Source organism: Bos indicus, chromosome 23 (assembly GCF_029378745.1).
Source record: "Bos indicus isolate NIAB-ARS_2022 breed Sahiwal x Tharparkar chromosome 23, NIAB-ARS_B.indTharparkar_mat_pri_1.0, whole genome shotgun sequence".
Lineage (NCBI taxonomy): Eukaryota > Metazoa > Chordata > Mammalia > Artiodactyla > Bovidae > Bos > Bos indicus.
In genome coordinates, this window is record NC_091782.1 from 43,911,747 (window position 1) to 43,924,903 (window position 13,157).

Here is a 13,157-nt window from a genome sequence, read left to right on the forward strand (position 1 = left end):
CTCTGGCAGACTCGTGCTTTGTGGCTAATTTCTTACACTTTATAGCTAGTCTTTTCATTTATTTAAGAGGGTCTTTCACAGAGCAGAAGTTTTCCAATCTGCCTGCAATGCAGGAGACCCTGGTTTGATTCCTCAGTGGGGAAGATCCCTTGGCGAAGGGATAGACTACCCACTCTAGTATTCTCGGGCTTCTCTGGTGGCTCAGATGATAAAGAATCTGCCTGCAATGTGGGAGACCTAGATTTGATCCCTAGGTGGGGAAGATCCCCTGGAGGAGGGCTTTGGCAACCCACTCCTGTATTCTTGCCTGGAGAATCCCATGGACAGAGGAGCCTGGTGGGCTACACTCCGTGGGGTCACAAAAAGTAGGACATGACTGAGCGACTAAGCACAGCACAGAATCTTTATTATATTGAGCCTTTCAATTCATGAATATGTCTTTCCATTGAATTAGATATTTTTAAGTTTTATTTAAAAAGTAGCATTGTTTAATCTTCAGCATACAAGTGCATGTAAAATAGATTTATACCGTTTTTTTGTGACTGTAAGTGGCATTATATCAAAAAATTTTGTTTTCACATGTGCGTTGCTAATTTATAGGAATACAATTGAGTTTTGTATACTTATTTGATAACCTGCAGCCTTGCTGAATTAATTTTTTCCTTTTTCTTTTAAATAGATTCCTTGGGATTTTCCACACAGAAAATTATTATATATCATCTGCAAATAGGTATAGTTTTATTTCTAACTTTCTGATATGTATGCCTTTTATTTCCTTTTCTTGCCTTTTTGCACAGGCTAGAACTTCCAACACTGCATTAAATAAGAGTGATGAGAGCAGATATCCTTGCCTTGTTTTTGATTATAGGGAGAAAACATTCAGTCTTTTATCAATAAGCAAAATATTAATTGTAGGGTTTTTTTGTGTGTGTGTGTGGTTACATTTAAAAATCAAGTTGAGAAAGTTTCCCTCTGTTCTTGCGTTTCTGTTATTCCTTATCACAAATGGATATTGAATTTTGTAAAATGCATGTTTTTGGATTGAAGGATCTAATCATTTTTAAATTAAATTTATTGACTTTCAAAATGAACAAGCTTTGTATCTCTGACATAATTCTTATATATTGCTGAATTCTATTTGCTAATATTTTGCTAAGGACTTTTTACATCTATATTCATGAGGGATATTTGTCTGTAGTTCTCCTTTTGTTATACTATCTTTGTCTGGTATTGGTATTAGAATTAATACTAGCTTCATAAAATTAACTGGGCAGTGTTCCCTCCTCTTCAATTTTTCTGGAAGAGATTATGTAGAACTGATGCTAATTCTTCTTTAAACACTTGGTAGGTCTCCAGTGAAGCCATCTGGCCTGCCTCCCCTTCTCTCACTATATTTAAAAATGCACATTTCAAAGTATTAAGAAAAATACATACATACACATACATATATTTAGTGTACTGATAACATGGTTCATTAATTTTAAAGACCAAAAACCAAGCCTCTTGAATGAAACACACTTGGAAGTTCTATTCACAAAATGCAAATTTGCCATTCACAATTTTGGGATGAAATTTAGTGGCCAAAGCTTCATGCCTCCTTTAACACGTTCTCTGTTTGCTCAGCAATGGGGTAGAAATGCAAGAAATATCTGTGTGTGGCAAGTCTAGGACCAAAGTGTGAGCGTTAGCACCACTTCCTCCTGGCCTAACACTTCTCTGTCTCAAATCATCCTGCGTCTATTACACTGTCTGTGTGACCTTGGCGGATGATTTACTCCTCCTGGCCTCAGTTTGGTTCCCTCATTCTTAGAAAGGGGATGACAGCTGAACAGCTGCTTGCCTTGTAGGGTTGTTAGGGTATGTGCTTGCACGCCCAGTCGCTTCAGTCATGTCTGCCTCTTTGCGACCTGACCATCGCCTGCCAGGCTCCTCCGTCCATGGAATTCTCCAGGCAAGAGTAGTGGAATGGGTTGTCATTCCCTTTTCCAAGAGATCTTCATGACCCAAGGACTGAACCTGTGTCTCCTTTGTCTCCCGCACTGCAGGCAGGTTCTGTACCGCTGAGCCAATGGGGTTAGGAGCAGAGTAAATTCTCCCATCCAGGTTCTAACCAGGCCCCACCCTGCTTAGCTTCAGGAGGTCAGGTACAGTCAGGATCGTAAGGCTGTAGAGTAAATTATCAGTGATTCGTAGTTGTTATTATTCTGCCAACATAAATGGAATGGTTTCCCTTAACTGATCCCACTTTAAACAAAGAGTCACTCTGTTCCTCTTTTTAGATGCTCCACTGTCCATGGAGACAAGGGTTTGATCCCTGGGTCAGGAAGACCCCCTGGAGGAGGAAATGGCAACCTACTCGAGTATTCTTGCCTGGAGAATCCCATGGACAGAGAAGCCTGGCGGGCTACATACAGTCCACAGGGTCGCAAAGAGTTGGACACGATGGAAGTGACTTAGCATGCACTGTCTATGGAATTCTCCAGCCAAGAATATTGGAGTGGATAGCCATTCTTTTCTCCAGGGGATCTTCCCAACCCAGGGATCAAACCTGTGTCTCCTGCATTGCAAGCAGATCCTTTGCTGTCTGAGCCACTGGGGAAGCCCATATGTCCCCTAACTGCAAAACTGTCCCTGGTTTAGAACTGCTTGTCTATATGTGACCTTTCCCTTCAAAAAATTTTGAAATTAATATATGCTTGTCAGGAAAGTTTGGAAAAGACTTGCAGTGAAGGTGAAAATGTGACTTTCAGCCAAAGTGCAGTGGCAGAGGCTTATGCCCCTGAGACAGTGGTAGAACTCCTCTCTGGAATAGGTGCCTTTTGGTTGGTAAAATACCTTGACCAGACACTTCAAGGGTGAAGTGCATGAGGGTTGGTCACTCAGGCCTGGTAGCTGGAGGCAGGAAGGAGTTTACCCGCCTGGGCAGGAGAACAAGGAGGAGCTCCCGTGGGTTGGGGGTGGGGGAAGCAGGGGGGAAGCAGAGCGGACGGAGGGGTGTGAAGGGGGCGGGTTGAGCTGTGGTGTGACAGGTGGTGGGCGTGCAGAGAAACTCACCAGGGTATGGTGGCTGGAGGAAATTTAAGCGCTGTGATGAACTGGGCAGCCGGCTCTGTGTTTACACCGCCCTGTCCCCCCATTCCCCACACCTCCAGTTAAGGCTGTTACACCCAAAGCAGTTGGGGGAAAAAAGGGGGCCAGGAGAAGAGCTGAGGGTGGTGAGATGTCAGTGGGACTAAGAGTGAAGGGGGACAGGAAACAGGAGCTGCAGATCTTAGCAGCTGAGCCCTCTGGAATTCAAGAGACCCGGGGGAGGATCCCAGACTTCCTTCTGGACCTGGGAGAGGGGGCTTGAGTGGGATTTATGTAAATCTCAGAGGATGCAATTATTTAGGATGCTGTCTGTATAGGAAGAAAACCATTTGCTCTGCTTCCTTCCAGTATTTTTTTCTTTGAGTTTTTAAAATGAAGTTAATCTTGTTGTATATGGTATAGGGGAGGAAAAGAATTTTCCCTTTACCCTTCTAGGTTCTTGGCTAGATCCCCCTCTAAGAGAGAGATTAACGGCACAAAAACAAACAAGTGTAATCACACAGACCCCCTCCTGAAGACCTGGGAGAGACCCAGGAAAACTGAGTAACTGCCGGAAATGGCCCAAGTCACCACCCCAAATACCATCTCCAGCTAAAGACAAAAGAAAACGTTGGGTGGTGTGGGGAGGCTGGTTCTGGGAGGTTCCCGGGGAAAATCAGAGTAAACAAGGGAAAGTTTGTTATGCAGATTTAAGTTGTAGTCTTCCCATTGATGAGAGTTTCTATAGACTTCGTCTCCTCCTCTTCCTGGTTCAGAGGGGAGGCTCCCTCACAAATGGAGATTTTTCTTATAAATGTAAGCTATGTCTCTTAAGTGCCAAAGAGGCATGTTTGGAGTGGGGCATTCTGCCCTCCTTCTAGGATCATTTTTCTTGATGATCAGCCCCCATCAGCCCCCAGAGGAGGTGGAAATCCACCAAGGCCTCCACCTAGTGCCACAGTAGGTGTCAAGTTGGACTTGACTTAGCAATTGAACAACAATGCCAGGCAGAGAGCGAGTTTTTGGAAATTCAGCTGCCCCGTGCCTCTCAGGCTGTCCTGCTCCTGGAAGGTGAGGCTGTCCTGAATTATTCAAGCTATAGAGGAGGAAAAATAAATTTCCTTCTTCTCCTCTAGGTTCTGTGGTTGAGACCCCCTTTAATAAAAGAAAGGTTAACAGAGACCTTCCTGGAAGTCCAGTGAGTGGTTAGGACTCAGTACTTCCATGGCAGGGGGCCTGGATCAGATCCCTGGTTGGGAACTAAGATCCTGAAAGCCAGGTGGCACAGCCAAAAAAAAAAAAAAAAAGAAAAACGAACAGAGATTTAGAAGCAAGTATTACATTCGGAGAGACCCAGGAAAACTGCATAAAACTCCCCCAGATGGTACCACCTTAAGTACCATCTTCACCTAAAGACTAAAGATGTTGGTGGTCAGGGGACCAGCTAGGGGAGTTGAACCCAGTAAACAGGAGTAGGTTGTTATGCTGAATTAAGTTGGGGCCTTCCCCACTGATAAAAGTTTCTTGTGAATTAGAGCCACCTTTCTCTTCCTGGTAGAAAGAGGGAGACACTGACAAAAAGAGGATTCCTTTGGAAGTATCTCCCACAAAAGGGTGAAGTCTACTCTGCTTTCAGAGATGCTTAAAGAAGTGGCAGTCAGTTGGCAAGACGCCAGGCGAGTATGGTGGATGAGGGAAAACTTCGTAGCCCAGTTCCTTCAGCTTTTGAAGCGTTGGTTGTGAGGCACGCAGTCGGGCGTTGTCATGGGGAAGAGTTGGGCCCTTTCTGTTGACCAATGCTGAGTGCAGGTGTTGCGGTTTTTGGTGCATTTCATCCATCTGCTGAGCATACTTCTCAGATGTAATGGTTTCGCTGGGGTTCGCTATAGTGGGTCAGACTGGCAGCAGACCACAAAAAAGTGACCATGACTTTTTTTGGGGTGCAAATTTGGCTTTGGGAAGTGCTTTGGGGCTTCTTCTCAGTCCAATCACTGAGATGGTCGTTGTGGGTTGTTGTATAAAATCCACTTTTTAATTGCATGTCAAAATACGATCAGAGATTCTCAGATTCAGAGATTCTCCGGTGTCTGTAGTTTCTCAAGAATAATCAGCTCAAAATGTTTATGCCAAAGAGGCATATTTTGGGGTGGCATACTCTACTCCCCTTCAAAGTCAGGACGAATCTTCCTCAACCTTCCCTACCACCCACTAACTCACATAGGTCAACACATGTGTCATACCCATTGTGAAAGTGTTAGTCGCTCAGTCATGTCTGACTCTTTGCAACCCTAGGGACTGTAGCCATCTAGGCTCCTCTGTCCATGAAATTCTCCAGCCGAGAATACAGGAGTGGGTAGCCATTCTCTTTTCCAGGGGATCTTCCTGACGCAGGGATCAAACCTGAGTCTCCTGTGTTGCAGGCGAATTCTTTACTATCTGAGTCACCAGGGAAGCCATACTCATTAGCCAGTGGAAAAGACAGTCCTTTTAAGAAAAAAATGCAAAGCTAGTAAGGCTGAGGTAGTGGAGACCCCAGGTATAACCCAGGGAGGAAGGCAGGCATGTGCCATCAAGGTCAGGATTCATTACCTTAATCCCCTCTCACTCTCTCCTCGTGGACACAGCTCTTGCTGTTGCTGACTGTTTTTGTACTTCAGAGGTATGCGTGAGGGTTTTGATTCGCTGAGGAAGCCTGAAGACTGACTGCTATGGACTGAATTTTGTCCTCCATGACCCACAACCCAGATTCATAAGTTGAAGCCTGTAGGGAAAATATTTTTCTCTACCCTCTTAAGTTCTGAAAACTGGAGGCTTGTGAATTAAACTAACAAAAGACAGATTAACAGGGGAAAAAGATTATTCTTATGCACAGGGGAGTTAGCAAAAGAGGTAGCTGGCTGTTAAACGGTAAAAGCTAGAGGCTTATATACCTAACTTAGCAGGCAAACGGGTGGGGGAGAAAAGGCTTTTATGGCAGAATGAATGGTTTCTTTAGGAAAGACAAATGGGTTTTTAGGAGAACAAAGGACAGATAAGAAAGTTTGTGATCATGTTTGTCTATACAGGTCTGAGTGATAGTTCTGTCTCCTTCACGGCAGTTAAACTCCCAGGGAGGAGGGATTTAGGGGTACGTTTTATTTCTCTTCTGGGAGTCGATTCACCCTGGAGAGGGAATTATAGCAGCCTTATTTCCCAGAACTTGCTGCTTTTAGTCTGATAAGGGAAGGCTTCTTTCTGCATCTGTTGATTCCCAGTTACTTTCAGCTCAAAATAATCCTCATACCAAAGTGGTATATTTTGGAGTGCCATATTCTGAACCCTTTTAGGCTCTAACCCCAATGGGGCTGTATTTGGAGATAGGGTCTTTAAAGAGAAAATTAAAGTTAAATGAGGTCATATGGGTGGGGCCCTAATCCAATAGTATTATTGTCCTTCTAAAAAGGAGGCAGGGATACCAGAGACCTCCCCCAACCACATGCACTCAGTGGAGAGGTCCCCTGAACTACAGCAAGATGGTGGCCACCTGCAATCCAAAGAGAGAGTTCTCATCAGATACCAGTCCTGCCAACAGCTCTGAAACTGTGAAAAAATAGATTCTGTTGTTTAAACCACCAGGTCTGTGGTATTTTGTTATGGCAGCCCAAGCAGACCAGGACAAAGACTAAAATATTGTCTTTAAGAGCCAAAGAGATAGGATTTCCCTGGTGGTACAATGTATAGGAATCCGCTTGCCAGTGCAGGGGACACGGGTTCAATCCCTTGTCTGGGAAGATCCCACATGCCTTGGAGCACCTAAGCCCGGGCACCACAACTACTGAGCTGGAGCTTTAGGGCCTGTGAGCCACGACAACTGAGCCTGAGGACCTAGAGCCTGTGCTCTGCAACGAGAGAAGCCATCTCAGTGAGAAGCCTGTGCACCCCACCAAAGAGGAGCCTGCTCTCACGGTAACTAAAGAAAGCCTGAGTAGCAACCAAAAATAAAAAAAGCCAGGTGGCTCAGTGGTAAAGAATCCACCTGCCGATGCAGGAGTTGAGAGTTAAATCCCTGGGTCCAGGGGATCCCCTGGAGGAGGAAATGACAACCCACTCCAGTATTCTTGCCTGGAAAATCCCATGGACAAAGGAGCCTGGCAGGCTACAGTTCATGGGGTCGCAAAAGAGTTGGATGGGACTGAGCGACTAAAACAGCATATAAGAGCCAAGGAGATAAAGTTAAAAAAATGGTAGAATTGTAGATTGAAACTGAGCAGGAGCCTCCCAGGTACAAATCATTTCTGTATTCCCTCCCCTCTTGTTTGTAGGAATCAGTCTTAGGCCTCCTAGACCTGCCTAGATCTTCCCTGAACTCCAGAGGGTAGATTCAAACAGTTGCTCATCAAAGAAGGAAGGGAATGCATAAACAAAAGAGGAGCAATCAAGAAACTATACTGAAGTGGTTAAGACAGGGTCTTGGCTCCTCCTCAAGGGATATACATAACAGCATCTTAGGGTTCTTCTGCAGGAAGTAATGGAGAAGGCAATGGCACCCCACTCCAGTATTCTTGCCTGGCAAATCCCATGGATGGAGGAGCCTGGTAGGCTGCAGTCCGTGGGGTCTTTAAGAGTCGGACACGACTGAGCGACTTCACTTTCACTTTTCACTTTCATGCATTGGAGAAGGAAATGCAACCCACTCCAGTGTTCTTGCCTGGAGAATCCCAGGGACGGGGGAGCCTGGTGGGCTGCCGTCTATGGGGTCACACAGAGTCGGACACGACTGAAGTGACTTAGCAGCAGCAGCAGCAGGAAGTAAAGCCCCACTCAGGTGGAGGGTGGTGATTTCAGGCTGATCACCCGACACTTACTCTCACAGCCAGGGGCTTCCCTAGTGGCTCAGACAGTAAAGAATCTGCCTGCAGTGCGGGAGACCCGGGTTCGGATGCTGGGTTAGGAAAATCCCCTGGAGAAGGGAATGGCAACGCACTCCGGTATTCTTGCCTGGAGAATCCCAGGGACGGAGGAGCCTGGCAGGCTGCAGTCCATGGGGTCGCAAAGAGTCGGACACGACTGAGCGGCTATCAGTCACTCACTCATTCACCAGACCCTTGGAGCTCCATGCTGTTACCTCACCACCAACCAATGAGAAGAAAGTCACACACTTTGCAGCCCTCACACCGAAAACCATTGGGAATTTCAGGGGGTTTTGAACATGAGCCACTCGCTCTCCTTGCTTGGCCCTGCAATAAGCCTTCCTCTGCTCCATACCACAACATTTGGCTGTTGGCTTGACACTGCCCTAAACACAGGAACTTGCATTTGGTAACAGAACCTGGACCACAAAATAAGATGATGGGGAAAGGACGTACTTTGTGGACGTCTAGGGCCAATCCTGGTGAGGTATCTCGATATTTATTGGGAGTTGAAATAACTTCCAACAAATCATATATGTGTTTCTAAAAAGTAGGAGCTGCATTCTTTGATGTCCTACCCTCTGTTGGACTTTCTGCCAGAAACCATGTCAACCTGGTTCAAGGTAGAGTGTAACCAGCTGATGAGTCCAAACCCTGGACTCCAGCCTCGCAGCCTCCTGTTCATTCTTTTCACCGAGCTCTGATGGAGAAGTGAGCTGCCAGAGGACCCTAATCAGATGCATGCTCTCATCTGGAAGTGATTAAAGTCCTAAGGACAGATAGAAGCCATGTTGATAGCATTAATTGGTTCCTTATTTCTGAGTTGGGCCTGCTTCATTGTTTAAGATTCCACTCTAATTTGTTGGGATTTTCTCTTCGGCATTGTAAAAAGCAAACTTATTTTGCTGGATGAGAACAGACCCTTTTAAACCGGGCTTTGAAGTTTGCAGCTTTGTAACGTGTCAGCCTTCTGAAAGCTTCTGCTCTCTTGCCAGCTCGAACCGACCCACAGCCACAATTAGCATATCAAAGAGTCGGGGGGGGGTCCTGAAGGGGGCTGCGGAGGTGGGGGCCGCCTGGGCCTTCGTTTGGGATGTAAGGAGATATAGGGCCTCGCTAACACGTGCCCTGCTGCCAGGGTGGTTACTCATTTCACCTTTAATTCCATTTCCTCTCCTCTTCTGGCTGTGCGCTTTTGACAATTACACACACACACAATCCTCCCTGAAGGACAAAAAGGAATCAGAAATGAAAAAAAAGAAAGAAAGAAAAGGAAAGGGAGGCATTTTAAGGGAGATAAACCCTCTTCTCATCCCTTTCTAAAATCCAACAACTCCCACAGATAAATATGTTAAGTATTCAATAGTTATTTTAGTGCCTATGTTTTGGCTAATTGCTGGGTTTAAAAAATGAAAACCCTTCAGGAAGGAGGTGGAAGCACTTCAGACTACATTTTACCATTGCTCTGAGGTGCTAATCCAAAGTCACTGCAACCCCCTTGCTGGTCAAGCTGAGCTGTGGATGGTCTGGCTACTCTTACCTAAGAAGGGATGCTAGAACTGCCTAGGAAATGGTCCCCAGGAGAGGACGGCCTCTGCAGTTTGAACAGAGAGGCTCCCAAGCAGACATGCAGGTGTGGGTGATCTTGCAGACAGATGATGAGAGAGGAGAGAAAACTGATGGAAACTAAAGACTCCCAAGACAAGGGGTCATGGGAATAAAAGGCTATACAGAAATGACACAAGCTGATCAAAGCAAGATCCCTCTAGTGAGCAAAGTTTATCCTCTAATGAACTGATTTTGAAAGAAAATGATTTGGATTCTTTTCATATCAAAAATATACACAAATGAGTGAAATGGGTGAAGAATGTCATAAGGTAGAAACTTCCAGTTATAAGATAAATAAACCCTAGGGATGTAAGGTAGAGAGTGATGACTATAATGAATAAATCTGTAGTGTATATTTATAAGTTGCTAAGAGAAGAGATCCTAAAAATTCCCATTACAAGAAAAAAAAATTTTGTAAGTATGTGTAGTGATGGATGTTAACGTATTGTGGGGATCATTTTGTCATTTATACATACATACCATGTTGTGTATCTGAAACATACAATACTAGATGTCCCTTGTATCTCTATAAGAAAAGAAAAAAGAAACAGAGAGGGGAAAATGGATATACAAGGTAAATTTGTTTTTCTTGGAAACTGAATTATATGACTTAAAAAAAAAAAAACCTAAAGAAGAGTATGAGGTGAAGTGAAGTCGCTCAGTCGTGTCTGACTCTTTGCGACCCCATGGACTGTAGCCTACCAGGTTCCTCCGTCCATGGGATTTTCCAGGCAAGAATACTGGAGTGGGTTGCCATTTCCTTCTCCAGGAGATCTTCCTGACCCAGGGATTGAACCTGGGTCTCCTGCATTGTAGGCAGACGCTTTACCATCTGAGCCACCAGAGTATAGCAATATATTAATTGCTTCCCAAAGTTTCAACCTTGTTCCTTGAGTTTAAAAAAAAAAGGAATCATCAAGAAAAGTTATCAAAATATTAATAATAGATATGCTTGGAGATTATAGATTTTTATATTTTTTCCACAGTAGGCTTGTATTAATTTTACACTAAAATGTAGCATATTAATAAATGTCATGACTACATTTGGAATTCAGGAATGACTGTCTTTCCATTGCAATGTCTTTCCATTTCATGCAGCCATGAAATTAAGACACTTGCTCATTGGAATAAAAGCTATGCTCAACCTAGACAGCATATTAAAAAGCAGAGACATTACTATGCCAACAAAGGTCTGTTTAGTCAAAGCTATGGTTTTTCCAGAAGTCATGTATGGATGTGAGAGCTGGAATATAAAGAAGGCTGAGCGATGAAGAATTGATGCTTTTGAACTGTGGTGTTGGAGAAGACTCTTGAGAGTCCCTTGGACTGCAAGGAGATTCAACCAGTCAGTCCTCAAGGAAATCAATTGGAAGGACTGATGCTGAAGCTGAAGTTCCAATACTTTGGCCATTGATGGGAAGAACTGACTCATTTGATAAGACCCTGATGCTGGGAAATATTGAAGGCAGGAGGAGAAGGGGATGACAGAGGATGAGATGGTTGGATGGTATCACCGACTCGATGGACATGAGTTTGAGTAAGCTCCGGGAGCTGGTGATGAACAGGGTGATGGACTGCGTGCTGCAGTCCGTGGGTGGCAAAGAGTCGGACACGACTGAGAGACTGAACTGAACTGACCATCTTTCCATTAGTATACATGTTATAGACACAACGGAATTTAAACTAGAAAAAAGTTTTGGGGGGCTTCCCTGGTGGCTCAGTGGTAAAGAATCTGCCTTCCAGTGCAGGAGACACAGGTTCAGTCTCTGATCCTAGTGGAGGGCAACTAGGCCCGTGCACCACAGCTATTGAGCTCATGAGTCACAAGTAACTGAAGCCCGTGCTCCTGAGACTGTGCTTCACAGCAAGAGATGCCACCTCAATGAGAAGCCTCGTATGGAAGTTAGAGAGTAGCCCCCAACCTCTGCAATTAGAGAAAGCCCTCGTAGCAATGAGACCCAGCATGGCCAAAATAAATAAACAAATAAATAAAAAGTCTGGGTGGCATTTATTTCTCCCTCTCAATTTGAAAGTGAGGTTACTTAGAAGCAGGGAGGATACATCCAACATCATGTAGCCAAGGTATCAGAGTCTAGAGCAAAGCTGTCCAGTCCCATAGCCACCAGACATGTGCTGGTGATGAGCACTTGATATCTAGTTAAACTGAGAGGTGTTGTAAGTGTAAAACAGAGATTGGATTTTGTTTACTTATTTTGGGCTGTGCTGGGTCTTCTCTGCTGCACACGGGCTTCCTCTAGTCGTGGTGAGCAGGGGGCTACACTCCATTCTGGTTCACAGGCTTCTCACTGTGGGGGCTTCTCTTGTTATGGAGCGGGAGCGCTAGGCACTTGGGCTTCAGTCGTTGCTGCTCACCCGCTCTAGTGCACGGACTCAGTCGAGGCATGGGCTTAGTTGCTCTTTGGCACGTGGAACCTCCTTGGACCGGGGACCAAACCCGTGTCTCCTGCACTGGGAGGTGCATTCTTACCTACTCTGCCACCAGGGAAGTCCTAGGTGTTGGATTTGAGAGAATCTTTTTCCAGGTGTGAAAAAATGTAAAAGATCTCAATAATTATATTGATGACATGTGGAAATAATGAATTTTAGATATATTGGGCTAAAGTTAACTTAGTCTGCTTCTTCCTATTCCTTTTACTGTGGCTGTTAGAGAATTTAAAGTGACATATATGGCTCCCTTAATGTTCCTGCTAGACAACACTTCATGGAATACAAGTCTTGATTCTCAATAAAGTTCTCTGTAAAGAGAGAACACTGGATTGAGAATCAAGTATTATTATTGATTTGATAGTTCTGTGTTTAATTGGAGACATATAGTTTGTGTCTTCCAGCTAACTGAGGATTGGTTATTGCATAATCATACACAGATATTTATGTCTGCAGTGTTTCCTTGGAGTGCCTTTTTTGCTGTCACACATCATTACCACTATGGGTCACGCTGTCCTTCTTGCCTCCTCCTCAAAAAGACCCACAAAGGAACGACACAAAAATTCCAGTTCTAAAATCAAACTTCAAGAATTGAGGGAAGTTAGTTGTAAATAATGCTTTACAACTCTCCACGCAGTTTGCAAACATTCCCTAAATCTTTTGACAATCCTGTTGTCTTGCTTAACATTTCCTCTCCTCACTGCCAGTCCCCCACCTCACTGGCTGCTTATGCAAGAAGGGAATTAAAGCATGCAACCCCACAATATGGGGCCTCCCTTGTAGCTCAGTCGGTAAAGAAGCTGTCTGCAATGCAGGAGGCCTGGCTTTGATTTCTGGGTCAGGAAGATCCTCTGGAGAAGGAAATGGCAAACCACTCCAGTATTCTTGCTTGGGAAATCCCATGGACAGAGGAGCCTGGTGGGCTACAGTCCATGGGGTCACAAGAGCCACCAGCCCACAATATGCCACTTTGACATCAGGACTGTTTTGAGCTGAAGGCAATAAACAACTCTCTGCCCTCTCGCTTTCTGTCCAAAAGCAGGACATAAATTTCCTTTTGAAAAAGGTAACATAAATTTCATTTATAAAGATGTTTCCTTTTTCCATACATGGAGGAGGATAAGAACACTTGCTCGAGATGACTCT